Source organism: Canis lupus, chromosome 13, assembly GCF_003254725.2.
Source record: "Canis lupus dingo isolate Sandy chromosome 13, ASM325472v2, whole genome shotgun sequence".
NCBI classification, from domain to species: domain Eukaryota; kingdom Metazoa; phylum Chordata; class Mammalia; order Carnivora; family Canidae; genus Canis; species Canis lupus.
In genome coordinates, this window is record NC_064255.1 from 48,815,051 (window position 1) to 48,832,752 (window position 17,702).

The window sequence follows — 17,702 nt, forward strand, 5'->3', positions numbered from 1 at the left end:
TAATATACTTGTATATAAGAACTCATAAAGTAGTCACCTATCTTAGTTTTTCCCAGGTGTTTACTTTATTGTCAGAAGGAAATTTATTTAACCATACATTGTTTCCATGCTAATTTAAAAGTCCAAATGTTACCTATACTAAATTCTAGTAAGTTCAGATCTATTTATGTATTTCTTAGTCTGCCCCCATGATTATTTTTGGATATTCCTGTTCTGGTAACACACCATTGAAATATCAGTGTTAAATTCCATTTACCATATGGTAAGGCAAGCCACGTTTCATTGATTTCCACAATTTCTTTTTTACATATTGTCGATTGATTATTTTATTAGAAGAATATCGGGGGCACCTGGATGCCTCAGTTGGTTAGGCATCTGTCTTCAGCTCAAATCATGATCCCAGGGTATTGAGATCCAGGCCCATACCTGCTCAGTGGGGAATCTCCTTTTCCATTTTACCTTTGTCTCTCTCCCCAGCTCATGCTCGCGCGCTCTCTCTCTCAAATAAATAAATAAAAGTTTTTTAAAAGAGAAGAATATCAGATTATAAAATCCAATTCCAGCTGTAAAAATTTCATTGGCTTGGTTTGACTTGAGTTAGAGATCACTTTGAGGAATTTTTCTTCTTTTAAGGTCTGTATATTTTTTTAAGTTTATTTTTAGGGGTTTTATGTTTTTCATGAATGGTACTTTTTTTTCCTATTGTATTCTTTTTAAGTTTTTTTTTTAATTATTACTTATTTATGATAGTCACAGAGAGAGAGAGAGAGAGAGAGGCAGAGACATAGGCAGAGGGAGAAGCAGGCTCTATGCACCGGGAGCCTGACGTGGGATTCGATCTCGGGTCTCCAGGATCGCGCCCTGGGCCAAAGGCAGGCGCTAAACCGCTTTGCCACCCAGGGATCCCTCCTATTGTATTTTCTAACTAGTTTATGTAACTGGAAAACTTACTAAAATTTGTAATTAGTCCTAAGTAGTATCGAGGTAGATAACTATAAGCTGAAATAATGATAATTTTTGTCTCTTTTTTTCCAGTATTTTTAGTGTTTCTTTTTTTTCTTACTGCCTTGAGCTAAAATGTTTAAAACAGGAATAGCAGCTTTTACAGGCCTCCTGTCTCATTTGTTTTGTCTCTTGATTCATCATTAAGGTTGAATTTTCTATTCTTTTATGATAAATTCTTCATATAAAGTTAATTATCTATCTAATTTAAATTTACTGAGTTCATCATGATAGATTTTGAAATGTATCAAATCTTCTTTATCATCTATCAAAATGATTATATATTTTTCTTTTCAGGTTTCCTAATGTTGGGTCATCCTTGCTGTGTTAGAATAAACCTACCTTGACCATGATGTATTATTCTTTTATTAGACTGCTGGATTTGATTCACTAATATTCTTTTTTTTTTTTTTTGATTCACTAATATTCTAATTTAGATTTTATATCTATACTTATAAATGAGATTGATCTACAGTTTTATTGTGGATGCTATCTTTTTTATCTTTGGTGTCAAAGCTAAACTTCATTTATTCTTCTAATAAACTTCAATATTGAACTTCTGTTATGCCCCTGGAATGTTGTTTGGTACTGGAGATTAAATGGAACTAGATGATAAAATCTCTGCCATCTTGGAGTTGTAGTCTATTGAGGGATGGAGTTAAGGGACCAGGAAATTAAAAGTCAGTGTTGTAAATGCTACAATAAGGAGAGTACATGGCCTATGGGAAAAAATAAGAGGGGCTTCTATTTCAGATTTGAGGAAATCAGAAAATGCTTTCCAGAGGAAGCGTCACTTAAACTGACATTTAAGTAAGAATGTCTACTCAATTGACTTACTTCACTCAGCATAATACCTTCCAGTTCATCCACGTTGAAGCAAATGGTGGGTATTTGTCATTTCTAATGGCTGAGTAATATTCCATTGTATACATAAACCACATCTTCTCTATCCATTCATCTTTCGATGGACACCGAGGCTCCTTCCACAGTTTGGCTATTGTGGGCATTGCTGCTATAAACATCGGGGTGCAGGTGTCCCGGCATTTCATTGCATCTGTATCTTTGGGGTAAATCCCCACCAGTGCAATTGCTGGGTCATAGGGCAGGTCTATTTTTAAATCTTTGAGGAACCTCCACACAGTTTTCCAGAGTGACTGCACCAGTTCACATTCCCACCAACAGTGTAAGAGGGTTCCCTTTTCTCCTCATCCTCTCCCACATTTGTTGTTTCCTGCCTCGTTAATTTGCCCCATTCTCACTGGTGTGAGGTGGTATCTCATTGTGGTTTTGATTTGTATTTCCCTGATGGCAAGTGATGCAGAGCATTTTCTCATGTGCTTCTTGGCCATGTCTATGTCTTCCTCTGTGAGATTTCTGTTCATGTCTTTTGCCCATTTCATGATTGGATTGTTTTGAGTGTTGAGTTTAAGAAGTTCTTTATAGATCTTGGAAATTAGTTTAAGAAGTTCTTTATAGATCTTGGAAATTAGTTTAAGAAGTTCTTTATAGATCTTGGAAATTAGCCCTTTATCTGATAGGTCATTTGCAAATATCTTCTCCTATTCTGTAGGTTGTCTTTTAGTTTTGTTGACTGTATCCTTTGCTGTGCAAAAGCTTCTTATCTTGATGAAGTCCCAATAGTTCATTTTTGCTTTTGTTTCTTTTGCCTTTGTGGATGTATCTTGCAAGAAGTTACTGTGGACAAACATTATATGTTCTCATTCATTTGGGGAATATAAATAATAGTGAAAGGGAATATAAGGGAAGGGAGAAGAAATGTGTGGGACATATCAGAAAGGGAGACAGAACATAAAGACTCTTAACTCTGGGAAATGAACTAGGGGTGGTGGAAGGGGAGGAGGGCAGGGGGTAGGGGTGAATGGGTGACGGGCACTGGGGGGGGCACTTGACGGGATGAGCACTGGGTGTTATTCTGTATGTTGGTAAATTGAACACCAATAAAAAATAAATTTATTAAAAAAAGAAGGAATGTCTACTCAAAAGAGTTAGTGGGGAGTGGAGAGAAGAGTGTCCTTAGGAGATGGAAGAGCCTGTGAGGAAAACCTGAAAGTGAGGGAGAACATGATGCTTCTGAGAAAAAGAAAAATCTTCAGGAGGACTGGAGCAAACGTGGGTGAAGGAGAGGGTTGCGAGATGAGGCTAGAGTGCTTCCCAGAGACCAGAACTTGCAGAGCTTTGTAGAACATGCCCAGAAGTTTAGACTTTCTTCCTAAGATTAATGGGGACCCTTTAAAGGGTTTTAGGCAGAGAAGTGACATGATCGGATTCCTTTATTAGAGGAATCTCACTTGTTGGCTAAGCAGAGAAGCAAGAATGGAGGGAGCCAGGAGGCCAGTTGGAAGGTCATTGTGGTAACCTAGAGAGGGATAAAGGTGGTAAGAACCACAGTAACTGGATGCCAGAGAAGTATAAAGTTCTTTTGTTTTAAAAAGATCTAATAGATTTTGACCGTACTTGGGCTACAGCCAATAAATGGGGTGTTGAATCATACATTTTTGTATTTCTTTCATGATTATTAGATTATTCCTTTTTCTGAACCTTTCTGAGTAAATTTTGGCAATGTGTATTTTTCTTAAAAATCATCCATTTTGTTATATATTTTCAAAAATTTAAGTACAAAGCTTACATGCAATTCTTTTACCATTTTAACCTCACCCATATAGGTTATATTCCATTTCTCATATTCATATTTTTTCATTTATTTTTGATTATACACACCAGAGATTTACCTGTGTCAGCATTTCCCAAATGGGCATTCCATGGGACACTATTAAAAAGAATGCTCACAAGTAAAAAGTGTTTGTGCCTAAATAAATTTGTGAGACTGGATCATACTACTTAAAACAGTTACATGCTTTAGGACTTTTCAGCCTTTAAGATTTATTTATTTGTGAGAGTGGGGAAGAGGCAGAAGGAGAGGAAGAGAGAATCCTCAAGTAGACTCCCTGCTGTGTGGGGAACCCAACAGGGGGCTCGATTCTAGCCCTGAGATCATGACATGAGCCAAAATCAGCAGTAGATTGCTCAACTAATGGAGTCACCCAGGCGCCCCAGGACTTTTCAGTTTTTAATTAACTAGTGTGCATTATGAGTTCTTAAGTGGAAGATTTTTGTTTTTTAAGATTTATTTATTTATTTTAGAGAGACTGCCTGAGTGCAAGTGAGGGGAGGGGCAGAGGGGAAGAATCTCAAGCAGACTTTCTGATGAGCACAGAGCCCAATTTGGGGCTTGATATCCCCAACCCTGAGATCATGACCTGAGCTGAAATTGAGAGAGTTTCAACTGACTGAGGTACCCATGTGTCTCATTATGTGGAAGATTTACAATGTTTTTCAAATATTTTTGCTGCAAAAGATTTTTTCTTCATATTGCACTTATCAGTATCTCCTGGAATGGCTATTCGGTAGAACACTTTGGTGATTTCAAAGAACCAACTCTTAGTTTTATTTATTAATTTCATCTTTGTTTTCTAATTCATTAATGTAAGCTTTTTTTTATGGGTTATTTTTCTCTTCTTTTGATTTGTTACTCTTTTTCTAGTTTCCTAGTGTTAAATGCTTAGCTTATTCATTAGTAGCTTTCAAGGTTATTTTAAAGAACATTTTAAGGCTATTAATTTTCCTCTGTAATGTAGCTGTGATTGCATCCTATAGATTGTAGTATGAACCATCTATTGTTAATTTCTGAATAATCTGTAATTTCAAGTTTGTATTCTGTTTTGACCCAAGAATTAATCAATAAAGTACTTTTTAATATTCAGTGATTAGACTTGCTTGTGATGTTAATTTATAGTTGACTATATATATATATTCAATATTTTATTCTTTTGTAATAGGCATGATCAGAGAATATTTTATCTAATTATAATTTGCCACTCTTTGTTTTCTTCTTGAATTCTTCTGATATATATTTTGCCCAGACCTTTATTTTAAAAATTTCCCTGTGATTTTTTTTTATTTCAGGTATTTCTTGTCACTGATACATGATAAAAAAAATTTAACCCGGGACTTCTGGGTGGCTCAGTGGTTAAGAGCCTGCCTTTGGCTCAGGGCATGATCCTGGAGTCCCAGGATCAAGTCCCACATCAGGCTCCTGGCATGGAGCCTGCTTCTCCTTCTTCCTATGTCTCTACCTCTCTGTCTCTCTGTGTCTTTCATGAATAAATAAATAAAATTAAAAAAAAATTTAACCCATGCTAAGGGCCCTGCTCTTTTATTTATTTATTTGACAGAGAGAGATCGAGCTAGCACAAGAAAGAGGAGCAGCAGGCAGAGGCAGAGGGACAAGCAGACTCACCACTGAGCAGAGAGCCTGACGTGGGATTTAATCCCAGGATCCTCAGATCATGACCTGAGCCAAATGCAGATGCCCAACTGACTGAGCCACCCAGGTGCCCCCAATAGTCCTGCTCTTTTAATAAAGGAACAAAATCATTTACATTGAGGTCCCAATAATATATTTGTTCTTTTCTATCAGCTCTATTGAGATATCACTCATATATAATTAACTCATTCAAAGTTTATATAATTCAATATTTTTAGTATATTCACAGGGTTTTGCAACTATTATCACAATTGTAGAACATTTCATCACCCTGAATAGAAATCCTGTGTCCACTAGCAGTCACTTTCTTTTTTCCCTCAGCATCCCTCTCATCCCTAGTGTGTGTTTTTTTTTTTTTAAGATTTTATTTATTTATTAGAGAGAGAGAGAGAGAGAGAGAACAAGTGGGGAGGAGAGGGAGAACCAGGTTCCCCTGGAGCAGGGAGCCCGATGTGGGACTCAATCCCAAGACCCTGAGATCATGACCTGAGCCAAAGGCAAATGCCTCACCACCCGAGCCACCCAGGCATCCCTCATTCCTAGTCCTAGGCAACTACTAATCTACTTTGTGTCTGTATGGATTTGCCTATTCTGGACATTTTATATAAATGGGATTATATAATGGCTGTCTTTTTAATTAATTAATTTATTAATTAATTAATTTATTTATGATAGAGAGAGAGAGAGAGAGGCAGAGACACAGGTAGAGGGAGAAGCAGGCTCCATGCACCGAGAGCCCGATGTGGGATTCGATCCCGGGTCTCCAGGATCGCGCCCTGGGCCAAAAGCAGGCGCTAAACTGCTGCGCCACCCAGGGATCCCATGGCTGTCTTCTTTAACTTAGTATAACATTTTCAAGCTTAATCCATGTTATAGTATGTATAGAATAGAATAGAATAGAATAGAATATGTATAGAATACTTTATTCATTTTTATTCCTAAACAATATTCCATTATATGGCTATTTCAGGTATTATTTATCCATTCATCAGGGGATGAACATTGTGTTTTTTCCACCTTTTTTTTTTTAAAGATTTTATTTATTCATGAGTGACTCAGACAGAGAGTGAGCATGCCCCATACAGGGTGCCTAATGTGGAATTCAATCCCAGATCTCCAGGATCACGACCTGGGCCAAAGGTGGCACTGAACCACTGAGCCACCCAGGCTGCCCTGTTTCCACTTTTTAACTATTTTGAATAATTCTGCTATGAATATTCATGCACATGTTTTTGTATGGACATGCACAAAAACATTTCTTTTATATACTTAGGAGTGAAATTGCTGGGTGATATGATAACTGTATGTTTAACCTGTTGGGGAAATTACAGACTGTTTTCCAAGTGACTATGCTATTTTACCAGCAATGAGTGAATGAAGGTTGTAATTTCTCCACATCCTCATTCACTCTCCTTATTGCAATTCTTTTTTATTATAGCCACTTGTGTCAACTGAATTGTGTAGTGCCCCCCATCCCCACCGCAGCTCCCCATTCATATGTGGAAGTCCTAACCCCTCATTGTGACTGTATTTGGAAATAGGTCCTTTAAATAGATAATTAAGGTTAAATGAGATCATAAAGATGGGGCCATTACCCAATAGGATTGGTGTCCTTATAAGAAGAGGAAGAGACACCTGGGGTGCCCATTCACATAAAAAGACCATGTGAGATCACAGCAAGGTGGCAGCTATCTGTAAGCCAAAGACAGAGCCTCAGGAGAAAACATACCTACAGTATCTAGATCTTGGACTTTTGGCCTCTAGAACTGTGAGAAAATAAAGTTCTATTGTTTAAGCACCCTCAGTCTGTGATATTTTGTTATGGTAGCCCTAGCAAACTAATAGACCACCCTCGTTGGTAAGAAGTAATATCTCATTGGGGTTTTGGTTTACATTTTCCTAATAGCTAATGATATTGAGCATCCTTTTATATTTCTCATTATCCCTTGCATATTTTATGTCTTCTACTTATTAGGATTTAATGTTGTTCTCTATATTTTATTTCCTATCATTTGCTCAGTTGACTAGGTTCATAAGTTAAATATCCTATTTCAATTATAGTAATGCTTATCCTCAGATTTTTTTTAAAGATTTTATTCATTTATCCACAAGAGACACAGAGAGAGAGAGAGGCAGAGACACAGGCAGAGGGAGAAGCAGGCTCCATGCAGGGAGCCCGATGTGGGACCCGATCCCAGGTCTCCAGGATCACGCCCTGGGCTGCAGACGATGCCAAACCGCTGCGCCACCAGGGCTGCCCTTATCCTCAGATTTTTTTTTTTTTAAGATTTTGTTTATTTATTCATAGAGACAGAGAGAGAGGGAGAGAGAGAGGCAGAGACACAAAGGGAGAAGCAGGCTCCATGCAGGAAGTCTGACGTGGTACTCGAGCCCGGGTCTCCAGGATCACACCCCAGGCTGCAGGCGGCGCTAAACCGCTGTGCCACCAGGGCTTCCCATCCTCAGATTTTATAAATGTATTTAAAAATAATTTTGTCTACGGAAAGAATGAAACAGTGAGACCCTTAGCAATCTTTTTCTCCTCTTCAGTATCACAACTGCCTGCTCTCTTTCCTGTTCACTTGCCAATGCTGCTAATTGATCTCAACTCCATTTCCTATGTCCTAAAACTGATTAGAGTTACTTAGAGGATGATCCTATTGGTGGATCATACTACAAGTTCAGTAGAAAACTCTAGTTTTTAGAGAAGAAATATACAGTTTTCAAACTCTTAAATCCTATTGCTTGAGATTGGTTAATCTTTTTTACTAATACTTTTTTTTTTTAAGATTTTATTTTTAACTAATCTCTACACCCAGTGTTGGACTCAAATTTACAATCCCAAGATCAAGAGTCACATGCTCTACCAGCTGAGCCAGCCAGGTGCCCACTTACCAATACTTTCTAAAAGTTATTTATTATTTATTTATTTATTATTTATTTATTTATTTATTTATTTATTTATTTAAATGTTTTATTTATTTATTCATGAGAGAGAGAGAGAGAGAGGCAGCGACACAGGTAGGGGGAGAAGCAGGCTTCATGCAGGGAGCCCGATGTGGGACTCAATCCCGGGTCTCCAGGGTCACGCCCTGGGCTGAAAGTGGCGCAAAACCGCTGAGCCACCTGGGTAGCCCTTAAAGTTTCTTTTAGATGTTCTATTAAACATCTGTTTGTTTATCTATAAATTTGGAAGTAAAACTTCTGAAAAAACGGATAATGTTTTAGTGAAACAAAATGTAGAGGTTTATTTTTTTTAAGATTTTATTTATTCATGAAAGACAGAGAGAGAGAGAGAGAGAGAGAGAGAGGCAGAGACACAGGTAGAGGGAGAAGAAGCAGGCTCTATGCAGGGAGCCCAATGTGGGACTCGATCCCGGGACTCCAGGATCACGCCCCTAGCTGAAGGTAGGCGCTAAACTGCTGAGCCACCCAGGGATTCCCTAGAGGTTTTATTTTATTTTATTTTATTTTATTTTATTTTATTTTATTTTATTTTATTTTATTTTATATTTTATTTTATTTTATTTTATTTTATTTTTTTATTTTATTTTATTTTATTTTATTTTATTTTATTTTATTTTATTTTATTTTATTTTATTTTATTGGGAGAAAGACATTACATAAGTCCAGAGCCAATAAAATTAAAAGCTATGACTTAAAAATAAATACAATTGGTGTGGGCTGCCTGGATGGCTCACTTTGCTAGGCGTCTGCCTTCAACTCAAGTCATGATCTCAGGGTCTTGGGATCGAGCCCTGCATCAGACTCTCTGCTTGTGCACGATCTCCCTGTCAAATAAATAAATAAACTCTTAAAAAAAAAAAAAAAAACAGTTGATGAGGGGTGCCTGGGTGGCTCATTCGGTTGAGTGTCAGACTCTTGATTTTGCCTCACTCATGATCTCCTCAGGGTTGTAAGACCGAGCCCCATGGCTGGCTTCCTGCCTAATGAAGAGTCTGCTTCGCTCCCTTTCCCTCTGCCACTTTCTCCAATCTTATGTGCTCTCCTTCTCTCTCTAAAATAAATAAATCTTTAAGAAAAATACAATTGGTGAAATTGGCTTAATAAAATTTGTCAAGTATAAAAGTGTGGTTTTCCAAAGCGAGTCTTAATTTTTATAGCTGCATATAATTTCTTCACATGAGCTGTATGTGGAATACTGTCTCAACTCCATTGGTCTTGAGATTGCTGTAATATGCTTATACTCATTCTTGTCAAAGTCATACAAACCTTTTGCCTTTGATTTCAATATAAATGTTTTCCTAGTTCAAATGTCTTTAAAGTCTTTTGTCTGATAATTTAAGCTCAAGCTGTCACCTCTGATTGATGCACTGAAAAATACCTGAGGACATTATACAGCAGTTTATGGTTCCTTTAGAAATAACAGATTGTTGAGCTAGTCAGCAATACTTATCGAGCCTCAATTTTAAGCATTTTACTAAACAGTATGGGAATTATAGAGAAATCTCAGAAGAAGCCCAAATTCTAATAACATATATTGTAAAATAGAGAAAAATCAAAGCAATACTTGAAAGGACATATTAATGGCTAAATTTGCAAGCTTCAACTGAGCCTGAATGAAGTCATGTCCCCATTTGTTAGTGTGGAAATTGGATAATTTATGAAGTTTCAGTTTACACATATATAAAATGGAGAATGTAGTAATGGTACCTGCCTTATAAGCTTGGAAGGTTCAAGTTGGATAAAATATGTATATGTTCTCAATATAGTAGGTGGCAAATAGTAATCTTTCAGTAAACATAAGCAGTTGTTTTTAATAATTTTAAAATTAAGAAATATATATTCAGAAAGTACACAGATGATACATGTACACCTTAACAATGATAAAACGAGCAACATTCTGAAGGCAAGAAATGGAACACTGCCAGCATTCAGAAAGCACCCCTACTCTCAGTGCATCTTCTGCCTCATAACCCTTTCCCTCTCCACCTTCCCTACCTTGAGTTTTAGGATAATTATTTCCTTAAATTTCTTAAATTTTTACTGCCTTAAACCATATAGTTTAGTTTTGTCTGTTTTTGAACTTTGTCAAATGTCTGTATTGCCTTCTTTCATTCCACATTGTGTTTGAGTCCATCCTTGTTGATGAGTGTTGCTCTAATTCATTCATTGTATGATATTTCACTATATAAATATCATAAATAATTTATTGGTTTATTCTACTATGATGAATATTTAAGGTATTTCCATTTTTTGATTCTTAGAAACAGTGCCACATGAACTTGGTTCACACATTTAGGATATTCTGTAGGAATGCAATCTCTGAGTCACAGGGGATGTGTAGCTTCAATTTTATTAAACAATACCAAATTGTTTGTTAACACGATTCTTCCCATTTCACTCTCTCCAACTCAGCATGGAGGTTTCTGATACTTCATATCCTCACAAATACTTGATATTGGTCAGTCTTTTAATGTTTACAATTTGGTATGTTGGTATATTGTTGCAACTCATTGCTTTTTTTTTTTTTTTTTGCAACTCATTTCTTTTAAAAAAAAATCTCAAACTTACAGAAAAATTGCCAGTACAAATATAACCTTCTCTTTCTTGAGCCATTTGAGAATAAATTACTAACGTGATACCCTAACATTCTAGAATACTTTACTTTGTGTTTTCTACAAATGAGAACATTCTTCTTGGTATCTGTAAGGTAACAAAATCATGAAGTTTACGTGATTGCATTGTTACCATCTAATCTACAGATCCTATACAAGTTTTGCTAAGTATCTGAGTCATGTCCTTTAAGATAAAAGAATCCAACTCACCAGCGCTTGGGTGGCTCAGTTCGTTAAGCATCTGCCTTCAGCTCAGGTCATGATCTCAGGGTCCTGGGATCAAGCATCACATCGGGCTTTCTGCTCAGCAGGGAATCTGCTTCTACCTCTCCCTGTGTGCGTGCACACTCTCTCAAATAAACAAATCTTAAAAATAAAAAAACTAGAATCCAGTTCAGATTGTATGTTGCATTTGGTTACTGTGTCCTTCTGGTGTCTAATCTGGAACCATTTCTTAGTCTTTCCTTGATTCTCATGACCTTAATACTTTTAGAGGTTACAGACCAGTTATTTTGTTGAGTATCTCTCAACAATGGTTGTCTGTTGTTTCCTCACAATTAAATTCAAGTTGAGTATCCTCTAGGAATATGACAGGTGATTTTCTATTTCTTCTCATTGTATTATATTCAGTTGTAGATGATTTGGATTCATCCCGTTACTGATGGTGTTAGTTTTAAAAACTTGATTAAGGTGGTGATCACTGAGCTTCTTCTCTATACAATTACTCTTTTCTCTTTCTGTAATATTTCTGAGCCACTGAGAGTCACTTCAAGGAGATTCTGTCTTTTTGACACATCACCCTCTTTCTTCTACTACTTCCTTACCTTCTGGCATCGATTCTCCATGCTGAGTCATCCGCCAGTGGGAACGCCCTCCTCACCTATAGGTGATCACTCCTAAGTTTACTGCTTGCTCAGCTCTCTCTTCTAAATTCCATTCCTATCTATCCAATTCACTACCTGACCTTTCAGTTGGATATCTCAGCGGCATCTTAAATTGTACTTGTTCAAAATAGAATTCTGACTTTACCCATTAAATGTATTCCTCTCCCAGTCACCTTCATCTAATTCAGTTGTAGTAGCAAATTCCTCCTTCCTCAGGCTGGAAACTACCATCAGCCTTTAGCCTTTGCTCTCTTCCTCACCAAACCAAAACTGACAGCTTCAGTCTGTCAGCAGATTTTATACATTCTATTTCCAACATATACTACATGTGTTTCCGTTTTTCTCCAACTCCTCTTGGCTTGCTCTCTCTTTCTTCACTGGTTTCTCCACTTTGACTCTTTCTTCTCTCTAGTCCATTTCCACATTTTATTGATGCAGATTGGATCACAACACTTGCATGCTTAAAACCCTGCAACATCTTCTCTTTCCTTTCAAAATAAAATACAAACCAGTGAAGCTAACTATGGCTTTGCTCAGCACCTCCATTTCATGTTCCTCTTGCTGAAATGTGAAAGCAAGGGAAATGTTCCCTTCTTTCAGCGCCTGAAACATTCTCACCTCTTTTCTACCCCAGAACCTCGCCTGAACAGTTTCTTCTTATTCTTTACCCAGTTGTACTTTCCTTTTCCTCCTCTGGATGAGAAAGGGTAACAGCCTCTTACTTAGATGGGTCTTCCCTGATTACCAGTTAAGTTCATCTCACTCCATGCTTCATTATTTTCTGTTAAAGCACTCTCTTTTCTTCATAATACTTAATGTGATTTGAAGGCATTTGCTTATTTACTTATTGTCTTATTTTTCCTATTAGACTCCAAGCCCATGAGAATAGTGGCTTGTACCCAAAGTACTCACAGTGTAAGAAAGGAACAATAGTTTAGTACTTTTGCCAAAAATGAGCACAGTGCAGTTGCCTAGAAGAGGAAATGCACCCTATGTAAGGTGTACAGAAGATTAAATGCTGTTGTTGATGTAATAGAATAAAATGATTTTTAGAAGCTAATTTTTCTAAAAACTACAAAAGACCGATATAGGAAAACAGAATCAATAAGAATCTATTAAATAACTGTGATAAAATCTGCGTTAATGAATCCTCTTTAAGATGAAAATTAACTTGTCATACAAGCTAATTATAAGGGAGACCTTTGAAAGCCAGTCTCCTCCTGACTTTCGTTTTGTAAATCATTGGCTCCCGTGGAGGATATATATGTAGAGTGGAACAATGAGCTCATCAGAGATGTTCATCATTATCTTTAAGGTTTGTCAGGGGGTGTAGCTACTAGATATAGGAAAAAATAGTAATAAAGAATAGGAAGTAAGTTGCTTTCTTTCTTTCTTTTTTTTTTTAGAGAGAGAGTGCATGCATGGGGAAGGGCAAGGGCAGAGAGAGAGAGAGAGAATCTTAAAGCAGACTCCACACTGAGTGCAGAGTCCACCACTGGGCTTGATCTCACAACCTTGAGACCATGACCTGAGCTGAAATCAAGAGTCAGAAGCTTAACTGACTGAGCCACCCCAGGAACTAAATTATTCACTTTCTGAGAGATGTTTGTAACAATTATTATTATTTTTAAAATTTATTTATTCATAGAGAGAGAGAGAGAGAGGCAGAGACACAGGCTGAGGGAGAAGCAGGCTCCATGCAGGGAGCCCGACATGGGACTCGATCCTGAGTCTCTAGGATCATGCCCCGGGCTGCAGGTGGCGCTGAATCGCTGCGCCACCGGGGCTGCCCTGTTTGTAACAATTAGACACATTCAGATCTGTGGTGAGAAATCTGTTCTGATGATCTGAGATATATACATCTATTGATTTTTTAAAACATTTTTCAAAACTATTTTTTGTTAAAATTGAAATAATAGTAGCTGTTTTAGTCAGCTGTTACGTGGTAACAAATAGTCCCAAAATTTCAGTGGCTTGCAAGAACAGAGGCTCTTTGTTGCCTACATTACTCATCTTTGGCAGATTGGCATTAGATCTGGTACTGCTCCCTGTGTCTTTTTTTTTTTTAAGATTTTATTTATTTATTTTTGGGAGTACGCTCGTGAGCAGGGAGGTGAGGGATAGGGAGAGAGAGAATCTCAAGTAGACTCCCTGCAGAGCCTAGAGCCCAGCATGGGACTTATCCCACTACCCCAAGATCTTGACCTGAGCCAAAACCAAGAGTCAGACACTCAACCAACCGAGTCATTCAGGTGCCCCTCCCAGTGTCTTTTTAATCCATAATCCAGGCTGAAGGAACAGCACTATTTGGGGCATAGTGTACTCATAACAGAAGGAAAAGAGAGCCAATGAAAGCCCACATTGGCTGTTAAGATTTCTGCCCAGACAACGTGTATAGTGTCTATGCGTGTGCTGATGTCCAAGGCCAAGTCCATTGTCAATGGATTGGGGATAAATAATCATGCTACAGGATCCTGCAAATGACATGGCACCAGTGGAGATACCAGAAGATATTTTGGGGACACCTGAGGAACCTAGAAGGGGACTATTTTGGAAACATTAGTACTATGTCCTACACTGGCAAATATTGACTGAATACTATTTTAGGTGCTTTACATTTATTAACTCATTGCATCCCCACAATTATCCTATCAGATAAGTATTATTAATTCTCTTTTACAGATGAAGAAACTGAGGCCCAGGTTCACATAGCTAGTAAATAGCAGAGCCAGGCTTTAAACCCAGGCCATCCAAAACAAAAGACAAACTGTGAAATCATGTAATAAGTGCTTTTAGTGAAGCATGGAAAATGCTGTTCTTTGTATCATTCCTTCTAAGTTGCCATGAAGAGTTACTCTAAAAATTTACTCTACTTGGAGAAAAGGTCCCTGATAAAAAATATCTTTGGAAATCAGACTTTACTGAACTGTGAGTTCTTCAAGAATTGGGAATATGTCTTATTATACCTTTAAATCCTTAGCACCTTACTTGATTCCTAACATTTAGGAGAAGCTTAAGAAATGAATGACTGAAAGAATGACTATCTGTTCTCTGGAAGATTGCCTGAAAGAAATGTCCCCCATCTACTCATTTTTGAACTCCTGAGTCCTATCAGCCAGTCTGCTGGCAAGTAACATTGTTGAATAAAATCACCTTAGTTGCTTAAAGATGTCCTTCATGAAGCTGAGTTTTAATGTTTGTCCTGTTGTTGTGTTTTTTTTTTTTTAATCAAAGGATGGTAAGGGGAAGAAAAAAATCAGTTACTGCATTTAACACAGAAGTTTTGAGGGCAGTGTCTACTGTCTCATTTTAGTGCCCTCTAAATAATGCTCCATCTGAAAATTTCCTTTTAAAATTCAAGGCCAGGAAAACGTTGCTTTCCTGAGGTGTTGTAAGCCTTTTCCTTTCTATTAATGAGAATGATGGGACTAATTGTACCTCTTTTTTTTTTTCATTTTGATGGCTTAGGCCCCAAAATCTAACTTGAAGTTTAATTATGACATGCATATTTGTGCCTTTCATTTCAGTGGTCTTGAATTTCTACTCTTACTTAAGTATTCCCTGTCTGGACTTCAGAATTTCTGTAATATTGTACTGTTCTTTGGTTCTACACGTACTTGCTGAACGCTACCCCAAATTTCAATGGAAGGAGGTAAATTGTAAATAAATACTCACATGCATATATGGATTCTTACAGTCCTAGAAAGAACTCCTAGAAAGGTCTCTAAATGGGTTGTTGACACTTAGTGTGAACAATCTCTCTTCCACAGATCAAGTAGAAATACCAAATGCTGTTTCTCTGTTGTTCCTGTAGGATAAATATGCTCTTTAAAATGTTTGGATTATGCATGTGTAGCTTTCTGAAAATGAGTGGCCTGCTTTTGTGTTCTTTCAGTTTGCTAAAATAGTGCTTTTGCCTGAAAGTCTTGTGGCTCTTACAGAAAATCCTGTAAATAAATTGATGTCTTTTCTAATTCTTTCGAAGGAAAGAACAAAGATCATCCAGCTCTTGCCTTCTTGGGTAAAGGTGGACCTTGTTTGTATTCTGTTACTCTCGAGAAAGGACATTTTGGGGAGTTGTAATCATTTCAGCTCAGTTGGCAATTATTTTATTAGTGTTTTGTAGAAGATGATAAATCTCTGTGTAAGTCTCACAACTTGTCTACTTGATATTTGTTTTAGGGGAAAATTATACCTTATCTTTATGGCCGGCTATCACCTGTGTGATATGTCAACATGGAGAAAGAAGAATGTATATCACAAGGTGACAGCAAACTGCCACATCCATCAGGGTGATGTCACTGAGCTGGCACCACTATCAGTCAATTCTTTAAGGTTTCTGTCTGAATTCTAATTTTGCATTTGGATGGAAGGTGGAGAACTATTCCCAGGACAGAGCCTAGCGCACAACTTCTTTGTCAGCATTGTTACTTGAAGTCCGGAGAGATGCAAGCTTATGCTCTCAGTCCTCTGAACCTGTAAATGCTCTTTTCTCTTTTTTTCCCCAGCTGGCAAAAATTGGATTCTTTCTTCGTATTCAATCCAAAATCATTTTCTCTGTGGAACACTTCCCACCTCCCTTATGCAGAAGTAGTTACATGTTGTATGTGCTGTGAGAGCAGTTATTACTCTTTTTTTTTTAAAGAGTAGTTATTACTCTATAATGTTGCAGTAGCTCATCCCCCTCAGGAAGGTAGTTGCCCTTAAAGTCCTGGTTATAGGGGCACCTTGGTTGCTCAGTCAGTTGAGCATCTGACTCTCAATTTTGACTCAGGTCGTGATCTGTGGCTTGTGATGTGGATCTCTACATCCAACTCCTCACTCAGTAGGGAGTCTGCTTGAGATTCTCTCTCTCCCTCTGCCCCCCTCCCATCTCACACTCTGTCTAAAATAAATAAATAAATCTAAAAAAAAAAAAAAGTCCTGGTTTAAAGTTATCATGAAAAGGAAGAAAAAGTTTTCGTTAGTATCCACAGAGGAGAAAAAAGTTCTGGCACTTAACTTCTGTATCACTAGTACATTTTCTCCTGTTTCTTGAGGGGGGGTCTCTAGGAAAGCTATGCAAAATCTTTCTAGCCATGGTCACATTGTGCAAATATAGTCATCACCAGTGCTATAACTAGTCCCAGGAGCCTCTTCTTCAGCCTGCTAGGTACAGTACTATGTAGTACCTGGCCTTTATCCTTGATTTTAAAAATATTAAAAATAACTTTTATTGGAATTATGCTTTCTATAAAAATTAATGCCTATTTATTATAGAAAATCTAGCAAAAACAGCCGTACTAGAGAACTCACCTAGCTAAGTCACTCTCATTCTTTGATATTTCAACCATCCCATATTTTGAATAGTGAAAGATTTCATACTGTTTTTCTAGCTGCTTTTTAAAGCAAGCTGCTTACAAAGTTCATGTTAACATGAACAGATTCTAGAGAAGACAGGTGCTGCATGGCAGATAATTAGTACATCAGGTAAAAGTGACTGCACTGAATCCATGTTTGAATTCTGCTTTTGTCCATTGTCAGCTATGTGACTTTGGGCAAGCTGCTTAAACCTTGGAGACCTCAGTTTCTTCATCAGTAAAATGAGGACAGTTATACCTGCCTTTCTCAAGCATCATAAAAATAAAATGATTTGATATGCATACGTGTACCTGTTACACAGCATGGGTTTTAGTGTGTTCACCTCTGCTTACCCATCTTACTTCACGCTCAGTACTTTCTGCCCCATGTGCTCCTGCCCTTAGAACCTCCTGCACTTTGTAAAATAGACCAGAATACATGTGAATATTTCTTTAGCCTTTATCCTGAAGATGTGCACTAGAGCAGGAGGAAGACATAGAGGGCTCCAGACGAAGGCTCTGTCTGGGGGGTCTGGATAGGGTTAAGAAAACC

The 17,702-nt window shown here is 37.5% G+C and overlaps 1 protein-coding gene and 1 pseudogene across 10 annotated transcripts in view; one reads left to right on the forward strand and one right to left on the reverse strand.

Moving 5' to 3' along the window:
- The window catches only part of LOC112652359 (peroxiredoxin-1-like), a 66,779-nt pseudogene extending 55,486 nt beyond the window's left edge, over positions 1–11,293 (reverse strand).
- LOC112652356 (bifunctional phosphoribosylaminoimidazole carboxylase/phosphoribosylaminoimidazole succinocarboxamide synthetase) overlaps positions 1–17,702 on the forward strand; it is a 388,335-nt gene that overhangs the window by 106,644 nt on the left and 263,989 nt on the right. Inside the window, exon 4 of one of the 10 annotated variants that reach the window (XM_049093243.1) lies at positions 5,256–5,414. The exons of the other annotated variants lie outside the window; for them this stretch is intronic. The gene's annotated coding sequence lies outside the window, so the exon portion shown is untranslated. The remainder of the gene's footprint in view (positions 1–5,255; positions 5,415–17,702) is intronic. 10 annotated transcript variants of the gene reach the window in all.